The sequence below is a fragment of the Bos indicus x Bos taurus genome, chromosome 12 (genome assembly GCF_003369695.1).
Source record: "Bos indicus x Bos taurus breed Angus x Brahman F1 hybrid chromosome 12, Bos_hybrid_MaternalHap_v2.0, whole genome shotgun sequence".
In the NCBI taxonomy this organism is placed as follows: Eukaryota; Metazoa; Chordata; class Mammalia; order Artiodactyla; family Bovidae; genus Bos; species Bos indicus x Bos taurus.
Genome location: NC_040087.1, coordinates 32,046,135 through 32,061,804, shown reverse-complemented (window position 1 = coordinate 32,061,804; position 15,670 = coordinate 32,046,135). Strand labels below are relative to the sequence as shown.

Below are 15,670 nucleotides of genomic sequence, written 5' to 3'. Positions count from 1 at the left end.
TACAATTTATAACTGTAATTATCAACTTTCACCTTGCCACAATACTCTCTATGCTTATGTTTTACCATTTAAATACCATATTTGCATCAAAATATAGTAACTGTAATAAAACTGTTATCTGATTCATCTCAATTTCTGATTTTTTTCAATTCTCTTTTAAGAAAATAGAAAGACATTCTTTAAGATGGTGATGTTACTACTTTAATATTGAATTACAAATATTATCAAGAACATCAAGCTTTATCTCCCACATAGATTATCTTTCCTTAAATCCTAGTATGCTGTGAGAGCAATCTGTTTTCTATTAACAGAGCAATTTTGTTTTCAAGAAGCTCAAGTAACCAAGAGTAATTCTTTATGGACACGTAAAGAACTCTGTACTACGAATAAGCATTTTCAGAAGTACCTAATGGTCTATTTTGCTTTCTTTCAGGATCAGGTTTGATTTACCGCCTCTGAATCCAAACTATAAAGAAGGAAAATTAAGTCACATTGTCACAGACTAAAATCACACTGAGCAACCTTATAACATGTAAACATTTTATAAGAAAAAAGTTAATACACATTAGATATAAGCTGAGACTTTATCATCCTTCTGTATCCTACAGAATGGTTTCATTAAAAAATTTTTTAGCTACCATATATTAAAACTTACCACCCAGATTTTCAGAATAAGTCCTGAAAGTTTTCTTAACGTTATTATATACCTTCAAAGGGTTTCCCTGGTGGCTCAGTGGTAAAAAAAAAACTGCCTGCCAATGCAGGAGACGCAAGAGACACAGGTTTGATTCCTGGGTTGGGAAGATCCCCTGGAGTAGGAAGTAACAACCCACTACAGTATTCTTGCCTGGGAAATTCCATGGACAGATGAGCCTGGTGGTCTACAGTCCACAGGGCCACAAAAGAGTCAGACACAAATTATTAAACAACAACAAAACCTTCAAAGGTGGACAAATCATTCAAAGATGCCAACTAATATACTCCATATACCTGGAAAAAGAACAGGTCAGAGATCCAGAAAAACTATATCTATTTTTAACAAACTCTGAAATTAGTCTATTGAAGTATCAATTAATGTATCTCATCTATAATGAAAGCACAGAGCCTAAAATTAGAGAAATTAATGAGATTAATAAATATTTCATATGAGATCTAATTGCAATGGATACTTCTGAAATCTTACTAAAGGACCCCTGACAGAATGGTCTTAAAAGGCAGACTACTGACCTTACATATTTAGTAGAAGAGACACAGAAAGCAACCACATGCAGTCTGATACCTGGCTCCTTCCCAATCACCTTATGTAGCTTCAGCTAGCCTTAGGCTGCTGACTGTTTCCATACTGGTGTCTCTCACAAGTATAAGATACAAAAAGGAAACAGAAATTCCAGTTGAAAAGCCATTAAACTTTGCAGCAGGCCCTTGGCATCTGTGGTCCCCTAGTGTTCTTGCCTGGAGAATCCCAGGGACGGGGGAGCCTGGTGGGCTGCCGTCTATGGGGTCGCACACAGTCGGACACAACTGAAGCGACTTAGCAGCAGCAGCAGCAGCCTCAGGCCGGGTAGTACTGCAGCACTATTTATTGAGAAGAAAAATCCACAAATAAGTGGGCCCACACAGCTCAAACCCCTGTTGTTCAAGGGCCACCTGTAGTAAGTACCATTTGAGAACTGTGTCCTTCATCAATGTCATCCATTTCCTCCTCCCACTAAAACAATTCCATGTATTTCAGACCTTTTGCTTTTACATACTGTCTCAAAAATATGTTCAAAATATTTTGTTTGGACCCTTACTTACACCATATCCAAAATACGATTCATCTGGGTTTTAAAAACTATGAAACTCCTAAAACAAAATATAGGGAGAATGTTCCATGACATCAGATTTGATAGAGATTTCTTGAATAGGACACCAAATGCACAGGAAATAAAAGCAAAAATTGACAAATAGGATTATATTAAACTTTAAAACAAAAGACACACCAATGAAGTGAAAAGGCATTCACAAATTTGTATCTGATAAAGTGTTAATATCCAAACACAGAAAGAATGCCTACAAATCACCAACAAAAATAAAATAACACAATTTAATAATGGGCCAAAGACTTGAATAGACATTTCCCCAAAGATGATCTACAAGTGGTCAACAAGCATAATGAGAAGATGCTCAACATCACTAATCAGAGAAATGCAAATGAAAACCACAATGAGGTACCTCTACATACCTGTTAAGACAGTTACTACTGAAAAAATCGGGATAAAAGGTTGGTAAGGATGCAGAGAAAGTGGAACTCTTGAGTCCTGTTGTTGAGATTTTACAACTGTATAGCAGCTATAGAAAACTACTTTTAAAAAAATTAAAAGTAGAACTACCACATGATTCAGCAAATCCATGTCTAGGATTGAAAGAACTGGGATTCAAAAGAACTGAAAGCAGGATCTCAAAGAAAGATCTGTACACTCATGTTCACTGCAGCACTCATCACAACAGCCAAGAGATGGAAGCAACCCAAATGTCCATCAACAGAGGAAGGGTATAGACATACAGAAGAATATTCAACCTTCCGAAGGAAGAAAATCCTATCACATACTACATCATGGATGAATTGTGAGGTCATTATACTATAGAAAGTGAAGGAAGCCAGTTTCAAAAAGACAAATACTATATGGTTCTAATTACATGAGGTATTTAAAGCAATCAAATTCATATAAATGCAAAACAGAAGGATGGTTACCAGGGACAAAGGGGTAGGCAGAAACGGGGAGCTGTTGTTAAGGGTCCAGAGTTTCAGTTCTGCAAAATGAGAACGTTCTGGAAACATGCTGTACAACAATGTGAACACACCCCAGACTCCTGACCTGCATTTAAAGTGGTCAAGATGGTCAATTTTATGCGACATGGTTTTTTTTACCACAATAAAAACTGAAGCAGTATAAAATACTTTTGTTAGATTATTATTATCTTGATAAGATTCCTTTTACTTTACACACTGAAAATTTAGTATCTGCACTAAGATCAGTTCAGTCAACTCACTCATGTCCGACTCTTTGCGACCCCCCAGACTGCAGCAAGCCAGGTTTCCCTGTTCATCACCAACTCCCAAAGCTTGCTCAAACTCATGTCCATTGAGTCAGTGATGCCATCCAACCATCTCATCTTCTGTCATCTCCTTCTCCTGCCTTCAATCTTTCCCAGCATCAGGGTCTTTTCCAGTGAGTCAGTTCTTTGCATCGGGTGGCCAAAGTATTGGAGTTTCAGTTTCAGCATTAGTCCTTCCAATGAATATTCCGGACTCATTTCCTTTAGGATGGATTGGCTGGATCTCCTTGCAGGCCAAGGGACTCTCAAGAGTCTTCTCCAACATCACAGTTCAAAAGCATCAGTTCTTCATTGCTCAGCTTTTCTTATAATCCAACACTCACATCCATAAATGACTACTGGAAAAACCATAACTTTGACTATATGGACCTTTGTCGGAAAAGTAACATCTCTGCTTTCTAATATGCTATCTAGGTTGGTTATAGCTTTTCTTCCAAGGAGCAAGCATCTTTTAATTTCATGGCTGCAGTCATCATTTGCAGTGATTTTGGAGCCCCCAAAAATAGTCTCTCACTGTTTCCATTGTTTTCCCATCTACTTGCCATGAAGTGATGGGACCAAATGTCATGATCTTAGTTTTCTGAATGTTGAGTTTTAAGCCAACTTTTTCGCTCTCCTCTTTCACTTTCAGCAAGAGGCTTTTTAGTTCCTCTTCACTTTCTGCCATAAGGGTGGTGTCATCTGCATATCTGAGGTTATTGATATTTCTCCTGGCAATCTTGATTCCAGCTTGTGCTTCATCCAGCCCAGTGTTTCGCATAATATACTCAGCATAGAAGTTAAATTAGCAGGGTGACAATATACAACCTTGACATACTCCTTTCCCGATTTGGAACTGTCTGTTGTTCCATGTCCAATTCTAAATGTTGCTTCTTGACAACAGCTGAGAAACCTGTATACAGATTTCTCAGAAGGCAGGTAAGGTGGTCTGGTATTCCCATCTCTTGAAGAATTTTCCATAGCTTGTTGTGATCCATCAGTCAAAGGCTTTGGCATAGTCAATAAAACAGAAGTAGATATTTTTCTGAACTCTCTTGCTTTTTTGATGATCCAATGGATGTTGACAATTTTATCTCTGGTTCCTCTGCCTTTTCTAAATCTAGCTTGAACATCTGGAAGTTCACAGTTCACATACTGTTGAAGCCTGGCTTGGAGAATTTTGAGCATTACTTTGCTAGTGTGTGAGATGAGTGCAATTGTGCAGTAGTTTGAACATTCTTTGGCACTGTCTTTCTTTGGGATTGGAATGAAAACTGACCTTTTCCAGTCCTGTGGCCACTGCTGAGTTTTCCAAATTTGCTGACATATTGAGTGCAACACTGTAACAGCATCATCTTTTAGGATTTGAAACAGCTCAACTGGAATTCAATCACCTCCACTAGCTTTGTTCATAGTGATGCCTCCTAAGGCCCACTTGACTTCACGTTCCAGGATGTCTGGCTCTAGGTGAGTGATCACACTGTTGTGGTTATCTGGGTCATGAAGATCTTTTTTGTATAGTTCTTCTGTGTATTCTTGCCACCTCTTCTTAATACCTTTTGCTTTTTAGGTCCATACCATTTCTGTCCTTTATTGTGCCCATCTTTGCAAGAAATGTTTCCTTCGTATCACTAATTTTCTTGAAGAGATAGGCTATACGTGTAAAATATAGTTGAGCCTTAAACAACAAAAGTTTGAACTACATGGGTCCACTTACAGCTTGTTTTCAACAGTAAATACTACAGTACTGCACGGTCTGCATTTGAAATCGTCAGATACAGAGCACTGTGGATAGGGAGGGTTGACCCTAAGTTGTACATGGACTTTCAACTGCCTGGGAAGATCAGTGCCCTTCATCCCCACATTGTTCAAGGGACAATAAACCGTATAACCATATTTCAAATACTTAATATAAAAAAGTCAAATCTTATTAATTATATATATCAATATAATTATATTGACATGTTAACACATTACACATTTTAAATATTAAATTGTAAAATATTTCATTACTTTTTAGGAACAATAACTAGAGGAGACGTGAGGTCAATGGTACTTTTTTTACAAGTTTGGAACTGGAGTATATTTGTAGGTGAAAAAGCCATCAGGGAGAAAGAGACTCAGTACAGAAGGGGGTTGATGAAGCTCTCCTAAAAGAGACTCTGAAGGATGGAATCATGGGCACATGGAAAAATGAGCCTTTAACACAACTGAGACTTATTCAGACAAGCTGGAAAAGAGAGGGACAGAAATCTACTAAAGCAAACCAGGTGCTCACGAACTGATCAGATTATCTGCAGGCTGCAAAAGAGAGGGTTTGATAAAAGGTTTCTGAATGAGGACAGTCTAGAATCATTCACGAGAAAGGAAGAACAAGAGCCTGATTAGGGTCAACAGGGCCCACATGACCCGGCCCTACCTACCCCCCAGGCCCTATCTCCCATCACACTTTCCCAACTCTCTGCTACCCACCTCCTCACCATCCTGCAAAGTGCCACCCCCCTCTGCTGCTTCCTCTGAGGCTTTACCTGTAACATCTACACAACCAGATATAGGTTCAAAGACAACTTCCTCGGGGTGGTTCCAGGGACAGCCAGCTCCCCAGAGACTAGGTTAGTTTCCCTTGTTATACCCCTGACAACACCCCACAACACCCCACACCACAGGTACCCAACCAAAGGTGAACCACACCTGCCATGTTAAATGTTCCAGCAGCCAAGTGAATGAACTAGTTTGAATATTTTATTTCACCCAATATATCCAGGATATCATTTCAACCTGTAATCAATATAAAACTTACTGAGCTATTTTAACATTTTGGGTACTAAGTCTTCAAAATCGGGAAGGGTGCAGTGACAGCACATCTCAATTCAGATCAGGAACGCTTCAGGAGCTGCACATGCAGGTAACTACCGTGCTGGACAGCACAGCTCTCTCTCTTGTCAAAGCACTTACTGTATTTGTGACTATAATGTGTGCTGCTATTTGTCGAATGTCCATCTCCTCTAGAATGTAAGCTCTGTGAGATACTCTGGCCTGCTGAACTCTGGGCTCAGTGTCGCAGCACTCAGTAGGTGCCAAATAAAGGGAACTGCCTGAGGGGAATGCAGGGAAGGGGCTGTTTGAGAGGTGATTCCCTGCGCCTGGCCTTCTAACAGGATTGCCAAAATAACTCAGGGAGAAGCAGAGTTAATGAAGCAGGCACAGAACAAAAGCAAGTTCAAGCGAAGCTAAGGTGCCAGGGAGACATATTCCAGGTGCTTAAATATAGATCCCACAGATGTTAATACAACAGGATGGGAGGTGGGATAAACAGGATGGCAGGCAAACTGTCCCTGCCCAAAGGGCACCGAAGAGGGACTGTGGGTGTGAGACAGCTGGAAGGACAGACTCAGAGGCTGCGGTCAGAGGACAGGATACAGAAACGTAAGGTCTAATGTGGAGAACTGGGGGAATGTCCAAGGACAGTGGAAGTGAAGGTCGAGGAGAAGAGGAGACCAGGTACTTGAAGTCAGAGGTGTTTGTCATGCTCTGAGATGATGTGGAGGTGGCCATGGAGGGTGGAGGCTTGAAGTGGGATCTCAGTTCCCTAAACAGGAATCAAACCCAGACTGTGGCAGTGAAAGCACCAAATCATCACCACTAGACCACCAGGGACTAGTGGCCAGAAGCAGGGTCCTGGCTCTTGCCTTCTTTGCAAAGGAATTTTAGCAAAAAGACGGAAAAAAGAGAAACTGATAAATTGTTTATTAGAAAAATACATGCAGGTGAGCTCAGAGAAAGAGTCAGGTGCTTTTGGGGTGGCTTGTTGTTTAGTCACATCAGAGTCCTTTCTAATGAGCTGGCTCTTCACTTTGGCCACCTGATGCAAAGAGCTGACTCATTAGAAAAGACCCTGATGCTGGGAAAGACTGAAGACAAAAGGATGAGACTGTTGGATAGCATCACCAACTCAACGGACATGAGTTTGAGCAAACTCTGGGAGATGGTGAAGGACAGGGAAGCCTGGCATGCTGTAGTCCATAGTTGCAAAGAGTAGGACATGACTCAGTGACCGAACAAGCAATGTCCAACTCTTTTGTGATCCTATGGATTGTGGCCCACCAAGCTCCTCTGTCCATGGGATTTCCCAGGTGGGATTTCCCAGGCAAGATTTCCCACTAGAGTGGGTAGCCATTCCCTTCTCCGGGGGATCTTCCCAACTCAAGGATTGAACCTGTGCCTCCTGCATTGAAGGCAGATCCTTTACCTCTGAGCCACGTGGGAAGCCCTGGTTGCTATATGGAGGCAGTTTTCTGGGTCTTTGTTTCCCTCCGGCCAATTACCTTGCTTTAACCCCACACTTGGTCTGACTCATGGCCCTCCCCTGTGTGTCTGTGTATCTTTTAGCCAAGATGGATTCCAGCATGAAGGTCTCTGGGAGGTTGACTGGACATATTAAGGGCTAGTGTCCCCTCCCTTGAGGACCCTTTCTGCGCATGTGTAATCTGGGATACTGCCTTGACCACAAGAATGAGGAATGTGCGACCTCCATACCTAGCTAGGGCTCAGCCCTTCTCTGCTCCTGCCATCACTGTTGTCTTGGCGTCCACAGGAGACTAAATCCAGCTGCTTATCCTGTTCCTGTTATTATCTTTGTCTCAAAGCATAAACAGGAGGCTAGTTGTAAATGTCTAACCCAGGGTCCATCTATCTTCTGCCTCAGAATGATTAACTCTGACTTAATGTCTTTTAAGATTTTAACCTTTCCAAGGGCAGAGAACGTTTTGTGTCCCACACAGCCCAGTGTCGATCCCATCATGTATGCTGCTTGTTAAATACAATTAAATTGGAAGTCTACAAACATTAAAATCATGTGGAAGAAAAGTGGAAATAGAATAAAACAATGAAATAAGACATAAGGACTTCAATTTATTTGCTCAATAATTAGATAGTTCAATTGAACAGGATTAAGAACTCTGATAAAGGATTAATTTTTAATTTTGGTAGCCAAAATCCCAATCTGAGGGGTAAAGGGGGCACGGGGTACAAATATATACCAGACTTACTTTACTTTTATCAGTAAAACAAAGTGATAACCAACAGAGCCTTTGGGAGCTTTATTAAAGCCAAGTAGACACCTGTTTATAGTTGGTAAAGAAACTGCCTGCAATGCAGGAGACCCAGGTTCAATCCCTGGGTCAGAGAAGAAAATGGCAAACCACTCCAGTATTCTTGCCTGGAGAATCCCATGGACAGAGGAGCCTGGCAGGCTACAGTCCATGGGGTTGCAAAAGTCAGACACTACTTAGCTACTAAACCACCAACACCAGACACCTATTTTACATAAGATACAGGTCCTCACAGTTTGTTTATAAACATTTTTTTACAATGCCCCCTATTATATACTTTAGGGAAATTTGCTATTTAAAAGAACTCTAAGATTACTTGGATGCAATCTCAAAAACGACAGAATGATCTCTGTTCGTTTCCAAGGCAAACCATTCAATATCACAGTAATCCAAGTCTATGCCCCAACCAGTACTGCTGAAGAAGCTGAAGTTGAACGGTTCTATGAAGACCTACAAGACCTTTTAGAACTAACACCCAAAAAAGATGTCCTTTTCATTATAGGGGACTGGAATGCAAAAGTAGGAAGTCAAGAAACACCTGGAGTAACAGGCAAATTTGGCCTTGAAATATGGAATGAAGCAGGGCAAAGACTAAGAGAGTTTTGCCAAGAAAATGCACTGGTCATAACAAACACCCTCTTCCAACAACACAAGAGAAGACTCTATACATGGACATCACCAGATGGTCAACACTGAAATCAGATTGATCATATTCTTTGCAGCGAAAGATGGAGAAGCTCTATACAGTCAGCAAAAACAAGACTAGGAGCTGACTGTAGCTCAGACCATTAACTCCTTATTACCAAATTCAGACTTAAATTGAAGAAAGTAGGGAAAACCACTAGACCATTCAGGTATGACCTAAATCAAATTCCTTATGATTATACAGTGGAAGTGAGAAATAGATTTAAGGGTCTAGATCTGATAGATAGAGTGCCTGATGAACTATGGAATGAGGTTTGTGACACTGTACAGGAGACAGGGATCAAGACCATCCCCATGGAAAAGAAATGCAAAAAAGCAAAATGGCTGTCTGGGGAGGCCTTACAAATAGCTGTGAAAAGAAGAGAAGTGAAAAGCAAAGGAGAAAAGGAAAGATATAAGCATCTGAATGCAGAGTTCCAAAGAATAGCAAGGAGAGATAAGAAAGCCTTCTTCAGCAATCAATGCAAAGAAATAGAGGAAAACAACAGAATGGGAAAGACTAGAGATCTCTTCAAGAAAATTAGAGACACCAAGGGAACATTTCATGCAAAATGGGCTCAATAAAGGACCGAAATGGTATGGACCTAACAGAAACAGAAAATATTAAGAGGTGGCAAGAATACACAGAAGAACTGTACAAAAAAGATCTTCACGACCCAGATAATCACGATGGTGTGATCACTGACCTAGAGCCAGACATCCTAGAATGTGAAGTCAAGTAGGCCTTAGAAAGCATTACTACGAACAAAGCTAGTGGAGGTGATGGAATTCCAGTTGAGCTCTTTCAAATCCTGAAAGATGATGCTGTGAAAGTGCTGCACTCAATATGCCAGCAAATTTGGAAAACTCAGCAGTGGCCACAGGACTGGAAAAGGTCAGTTTTCATTCCAATCCCAAAGAAAGGCAATGCCAAAGAGTGCTCAAACTACCATACAGTTGCACTCATCTCACACGCCTATAAAGTAATGCTCAAAATTCTCCAAGCCAGGCTTCAGCAATATGTGAACCATCAACTTCCTGATGTTCAAGCTGGTTTTAGAAAAGGCAGAGGAACCAGAGATCAAATTGCCAACATCCGCTGGATCATGGAAAAAGCAAGAGAGTTCCAGAAAAACATCTATTTCTGCTTTATTGACTATGCCAAAGCCTTTGACTGTGTGGACTGCAATAAACTGTGGAAAATTCTGAAAGAGATGGGAATACCAGACCACCTGATCTGCCTCTTGAGAAATGTGTATGCAGGTCAGGAAGCAACAGTTAGAACTGGACATGGAACAACAGACTGGTTCCAAATAGGAAAAGGAGTATGCCAAGGCTATATATTGTCACCCTGCTTATTTAACTTATATGCAGAGTACATCATGAGAAACGCCGGACTGGAAGAAACACAAACTGGAATCAACATTGCCGGGAGAAATATCAATAACCTCAGATATGCAGATGACACCACCCTTATGGCAGAAAGTGAAGAGGAACTCAAAAGCCTCTTGATGAAAGTGAAAGTGGAGAGTGAAAAAGTTGGCTTAAAGCTCAACATTCAGAAAACTAAGATCATGGCATCCGGTCCCATCACTTCATGGGAAATAGATGGGGAAACAGTGGAAACAGTGTCAGACTTTATTTTTCTGGGCTCCAAAATCACTGCGGATGGTGACTGCAGGCATGAAATTAAAAGACGCTTACTCCTTGGAAGGAAAGTTATGACCAACCTAGATAGCATATTGAAAAGCAGAGACATTACTTTGCCAACAGAGGTCCGTCTAGTCAAGGCTATGGTTTTTCCTGTGGTCATGTATGGATGTGAGAGTTGGACTGTGAAGAAGGCTGAGCACCGAAGAATTGATGCTTGAAGTGTGGTGGTGGAGAAGACTCTTGAGAGTCCCTTGGACTGCAAGGAGATCCAACCAGTGCATTCTGAAGGAGATCAGCCCTGGGATTTCTTTGGAAGGAATGATGCTAAAGCTGAAACTCCAGTACTTTGGCCACCTCATGCGAAGAGTGGACTCATTGGAAAAGACTCTGATGCTGGGAGGGATTGGGGGCAGGAGGAGAAGGGGACGACAGAGGATGAGATGGCTGGATGGCATCACTGACTCGATGAACGTGAGTCTAGGTGAACTCCGGGGTGTCATCAGTTTAGCTCTGAACGAGGCAATACCCCTACATAAACCTTTCTTCCCAACTACACCCCACAACAATCACAGTAAAAGGGGAGAAAAAGGGAATCATGCAAATAAATTACAGCAGCTGGCACTAAAATCACTGAATCATAATGGCCATAAATTCTGTTCCTGTATCTTCTATAAGAACATAGAGTACTTTAAGCAGCTTGGCTGGCTCAAATGCCTCTTGTTTTCCCTCTGACCAATGACTGTTCCAAAGATTTCAGTATGTCTGTGGGCCAAGACAGATCAAAGTCAATGGATCCAATTCATTTATTCATGCCTACACTAGTATCTTTGGTTCTGGGACTTGGGGACTCTACTGCAGTGACCAAATCAGGATCCCTGCTCTTACGAAGTGTGCATTCTGAGGACAGAGCCTACATATCTGCCTCTTTAAAAGCACACTGACTGGATGCTTCTATCACCATCACCATAATGTACATCACCAACATTTGCTTCTTAAAAAATTCCTCTTAACAACTTCTCATCAGTGAATACACAAAACAGCCGTTTCTTCTAACTCTACTGACCAAAAAACTTATGTAACCACAGATTTTTTCAGTTTTGTACTTTCTGAGGAAGAGAGACGTATGACAGGAAAGCTGAAGGGGACTGAGTTTGTCAATCTCCCAGGCCCCTTAACAGAATCATTTTAGGCCTGACTAAGTCTTCTACAACTGTACCTGTACATGCAAGATATACACAGATATGTATTTAAAATATGCTTATATACATCTATTTTTAGAACCAACATTACTTCCTAAGTAAACCTATTAGATGAGACCTCTGATTCCTCTAGAAACCTTGGATTTTGATATAGGAAGGTAGGCCTAAAGTGAACTTTGGCCCCAGGAAAAATTAAATAGCTCTGCATAATAAAATTTAAAAGTACCGGGATTTTGAGGGGAGCAATCAAAAAGGAGAAGAGGAGGCAGGGGATGAGGGCAAAGGGCCCACCAGGTTACAGGAGCCTTGAGTTCCCTTGTGATGGTGACCAAAACAGATTTAGAGCTAGAGACGCCCAGCATGTGGCAGCAACTCTCCTGGCACTGCAATAATGTAAACTTCCCCACTCCTACCCCCTGCAAATCTCCCTAAAGCTGACCACACCCTAACCCTAACCCTAACCCTAGCTTTATGTGAGCTCTTGATCTTTTTATCTTCCATTCTTTCCTAGCTCCTGCCTGACACATCTATCTAATAACGGCATCACAGATTCAACTACCCATGTGTACCTCAGTGGGTTGGTCCCAAACTATCTTCCTTTCCCCACCCCTACCACGGACTGTTCCTAACTGTTTCTTCTCGTAACTTCCAGCATTCCACTAGCTCTTTAATGTCATAACCACTTCAGGAACAACCAATATTTATTGAGCACTTGTAATGTGCTAGGTACTCTGCCAAGGGCATTAATGCATAATTTCATTTGATACTCAAACCCCACTAGACAGGTATACTTCATTTTCTAAATGTTAGGAAACCAAAGTTCAATGAGGACAGTAGTGCTCAGAGTAAGTGATGGAATTCAACCCCATTCTGACTCCACAGCCAGCTTAACCAGTATACTCCAATGCCCCCAAGTCAAAAACCCTCCGAACCATCCCTCTCATTAATCATTCGTAGTCACCTATCTGGTTGGACCAATTATACCTCATGGATGCCGCATCATCTCTACTTCCACTGCCTTCATAGAGAACAAAAAACAGCATCTACCAAGTCCTTCCTGTGTGCCAAGCACTATTCTAAGTAACATACATGTTTTTCAAGCTTTATCCCCCAAATCCTATGAAGTGAAGACCCTAAAGAAGAAAGAGGTTACGTAATGAGTGACAGAGCCAGATCCAAACCCAGACAATGTAAACTGAGAAGTGCTGAGCACTTAAACCCTCCAGGATTTAAGAGGCCCTGCACCGGCTCCCTACCTCCCATCTGGACCCCCACCAACCTTCAGCCTGCCGCAGACATCCTTCTGGAAGGCAAATGTTATCATGACATTCTCCTGCTTAAACTTGGCAGCTCCGTATCGCTGACTGGATCAAGTCCAAATTTCTTAATTTGGCACACAAAACCCTTTATGTTCCTGTTCAACCCAGTTCAATAAATATTTGAGTGCCCACTGTAAGCAAGGCCAAGTGCTAAGTGCTCCGAAATGAATAACACATCCCAGGCCCTGACCACGACTTCAACCGCAGACACCATGTTCTTCAGCCAGAGTAACCAGATGCGGCTCTCATAAAGCAACCCCCTACACGCTAGTCCCTTTGCAGAGAATGAAAATCCCCCAGCCACCTGAAGAGTAAGTGCAGGTGTGAGGCCTTCCCTAACAAACTCCAGGCAGAAATTCTCCCTCTTTTAAGGTCCCTCAATACCCGCTCAAATCGCTTTCAGGTGGCTGGTCGAAGAGAGGCATATATCGGCTTCCAAACAGCACTGTGAGCCAGTTCAGAGCAAGAGCTGACCCTTGCCAAGCATGTCCGGTTTGCAGAAGACACTCATTTGCTGAATGAAAAAATAATAGAAAAAGCATAACCTGATGAGAAAAGGAGAGGAACAAGATACAGAATTAGGAATGGTAACACACAGGGGGGCCACATTAAAAGCAGCAGCAGTTATTTTGCCTGGGTTACAAACAGGCCTACATTTTTCCTCCTATGGGAAAACTCACGTGCAGGACTTGGACAAGCTAAAAGGCCACAACTTTTGTTATTCGTGGCTCCAGAAAGCTCGGACAGGCCAAAAAGGATACAAGATGAAAGTCCGTTGTCTAAAGGGGTGAGGAGATGGGAATAAAATCTATCCAAGTAAATAATATTGATCTACTGGGATGAACTCAACAGGGCTACGTCACAGTATGGTGCAAGGAAGAGAGGGAAAAAAAAATCAAAATCTGTCCTGAGACTAATTTAGAAATTAGTATGACTGCGGCCAGAATGCGAAATTTTAAAAGCGAAGACAGTTGCAATAAACCAAAGCTCATAACTGTTTCCCCCTTCTGAATCGCCACTGCTTTTCGCTCAACTTCGTTTCTGTAATTTAAAAAGCAACCATCTACCAGAGTTAAGCCCAGGCATGAGCGTACTATAGCTCCTGGCATATACTGAACGTCTTGATTCATAACCATAAATGCACACAGAAACCTCCGAAGAGACGCTGCATCTAAGCCGCAAGTCCTTCGTCTAGATCTGGGCATGAGGTTCTAAAAAGCGAGCGAGGTCCTTTCTGAACGGTGCTTTGTGTGTGGCTGCTTCCAAGTCAAGGGCCGTGTTTTGAAATTACCCCCCTCGAGGGTGTCACGTCTCTCTTCCAGCCTCCAGGGAAAGGTGAGAATTCGCAGGCAACAGGCTGGGACGGAGTGTACGACTTCGCCCCGCTCCTTTCAAACGGGGACAAGTCCGGGTAAGGCAGCCGGTGGCTCTCTCACTCAGGGGACAAAAATATCACCCCACCTCTCCCCTCCCTAAAACCAGAGCATACGACGCAAAAAGCTCGGCCACCCGGCGGCCGGGACCCCCCAGATTGTCAGAGCCGAGGCCGCCCGCCGGCGCCCGGCAGCCCCGCGCCCTCCTCCCTGGACCCCGTGTCCCCGAAGCCCGGCCCGGCCAGGAGAGCTCGAAGGACGCAGCGGCCGCCCGCCTCCGCCGCCTCCCGGGCGCCGCGACGCCCCACACCCCACACGCCGCCCGCACCTGAGGCGCGGCCGGACAGCGAGCGGGCGCCGAGCGTGGCGGGCAGGGCAAAGTTACTCACCGGGTGAGCCCGGCTCCCGCGCCTCAGCCGAGCGTGGGCTCCGCTTCCGCGGCCCCGCTGAGGGAGCGCGGGGGCCAGCTGGCCTCCGCTCCGCCGGGACCTGCCGCCGCCGCCGCCGCCGATTTCCTGGCAAGGAGCAAACTCTAGTCAAGACTTCGCTCCTCAACCGCCCCTGCTGCCTTCCCGCGGGCGAACGCCAGGGCCGAGCCACGCAAGCCGACACGCACCCCGGCCAATTGGCAGCGGCACAGGGCGGGGAGGGGGCGGGCCACAGGGCGGTTCAGCCTATCCGAGAGCGCGGGGGGCGGGCCGGGCCCGGGCAGTCACTCCGGGTTAGAGTGAGCCCGCTCCGCCCCCAACTGCCGCGCGCCCTCCCTCCACCCTCCCCACCCCAGCCATCCCCTCTGCTGTCCGCCTTGAAGCCCCCGGCACCGGGCCAGTGCCGCCTCTGCGCTCAGCACCGACCGCGCGAGGACAGGGGAACAGCTGGGGGAGGCGGAGAACATCTAGGGGGTCGGGGTGGGGTACGAGAACAGGTGGCGCCGGAAAGCTGGACTGTGGGCGTGTCGGGCGAGAGGACAGCGGGGGTCGGGGTGGGGGGAAGGGACGGGAGCTGGCGGGGGGGAGGGGGGGACAGGAAGGGAGAAGGGGGGTTTTTGGTAAAGAACACCTGAGGGGTCGGGGCGCGGAAAGAGAGTCGGGGTGGTGAAAGGCTGCCGAGGCGGGGGCACGAGCACCTGGGAACGAAGATGAGAGGGAGGTTATGCGGGTGAGGTTGAAGAGGCCAAAAGGGTGAAAAGGAAAGGACGTGTCCAAAGCGAGGCAGGACGTACTCCAGGGAGAGAAAAAAGATCCAGAAAGGAA

At 44.2% G+C, this 15,670-nt stretch overlaps 1 protein-coding gene across 1 annotated transcript in view; it reads right to left on the bottom strand.

The window, feature by feature from the left end:
• The window catches only part of LNX2 (ligand of numb-protein X 2), an 89,661-nt gene extending 74,670 nt beyond the window's left edge, over nucleotides 1-14,991 (bottom strand). The window contains exon 1 of the mRNA XM_027557527.1: nucleotides 14,807-14,991. The gene's annotated coding sequence lies outside the window, so the exon portion shown is untranslated. The remainder of the gene's footprint in view (nucleotides 1-14,806) is intronic.
• Nucleotides 14,992-15,670: the final 679 nt, after the last annotated feature.